This window comes from Pinus tabuliformis, chromosome 1_2 (assembly GCF_031772625.1).
Source record: "Pinus tabuliformis cultivar Carrire ecotype Pingquan chromosome 1_2, CPIR1, whole genome shotgun sequence".
NCBI lineage: Eukaryota > Viridiplantae > Streptophyta > Pinopsida > Pinales > Pinaceae > Pinus > Pinus tabuliformis.
In genome coordinates this window covers 1,293,305,697-1,293,306,807 of record NC_142298.1, presented here as the reverse complement: position 1 = coordinate 1,293,306,807, position 1,111 = coordinate 1,293,305,697, and the positions used below count along the sequence as shown (strand labels likewise).

The following is a 1,111-nucleotide window of genomic DNA, read 5'->3' as shown; positions in this document are numbered from 1 at the left end:
ATGGAAAATAACGATCCAGCAAAATGTCTTTTACAAGAATTGGTAATGTTTTTTGAAATGACAAGTCAAAGTAAAAGCAACATTCCTCTATCTTATACATTATTTGTGGATTTGATAATAGCTAACATTCCCGAGATACAGTACCCCCACTTCAGCCATACATATCACCGACAACTTGCAACTTTAGTGAAAACAAAAAAAAGCAACATATATAACAAACGCCTACCTTCAATAGTATTGATCATAAGATCAACAAAAACTCTACCCAAATGCAACAAGTTCCCTGCTAGATACACAGTTACAGAGAATTGAATATGAGCAAACATGGAAACCTTTGAAACAATCTGCAACAGAATTTGAATTTTGTATGAAAACTTAGTTTGGCATACCAGTCTGTTGTACTTCCTGGAGAACGTTGATGTCAAAACCACCTGAGAATTTGCCTCCATTACCTAACAATGCCAAAACAGAGACATAGACATGAAATCATCTCGATTTTTGAACAGAAGCATTTACATCTCTCTCTATATATATGAATATATATAAAGATTTATAACACCATTGAACATTTAGTACAGTTTCCATCCCTTCTGCAAACTGCATTCATATCACTATCACTATTATAATCAAACAATCCTTCAAAATTAGATTGCAACCGACAACTTCAAAACATGCATACCAGTGACAACAATGGCCTTCACATCATTTCTCCTCATTGCTTTGTCATATTTTTCTTTCAAGCCTGCAAGAACTGTAAATAAAACCAATTGAATGGTTACTACAGATATTAAGTTAAATGATAACACATATGCTAATCCATTACTTACACCAAGATATCAACACACAAATGCGTATGTCATTAAGCCTTCTCTTTCAATGAACATAAAATTATGACGTAGTCAACTACTTACTGGATAGTAATATGATGAATTTGGTAAGGTTGACCTATGATTTGGAATTGGTATGTGCAAGGTTCACCGAAAGTTTGTTCTTGAAATTTATTACAACGATGAATGGTTCTATGTTATGATGATCTTGATAATGCTGATCTACAATCTAGAATCTGCATTATGAGATTCCCTAATGGAAAGAGCTCTTTCTTGAAATTAAT

The 1,111-nt window shown here is 33.1% G+C and overlaps 1 long non-coding RNA gene across 1 annotated transcript; it reads right to left on the bottom strand.

Annotated features, from left to right (window-relative positions):
• Positions 1 to 249: 249 nt before the first annotated feature.
• On the bottom strand, positions 250 to 755 carry LOC149210958 (uncharacterized). Its single transcript, XR_016252323.1, has 3 exons — positions 680 to 755; positions 390 to 452; positions 250 to 283 (listed from the first exon to the last, which is right to left on the bottom strand). It is a non-coding gene; the product is annotated as an uncharacterized LOC149210958 (long non-coding RNA).
• Positions 756 to 1,111: the final 356 nt, after the last annotated feature.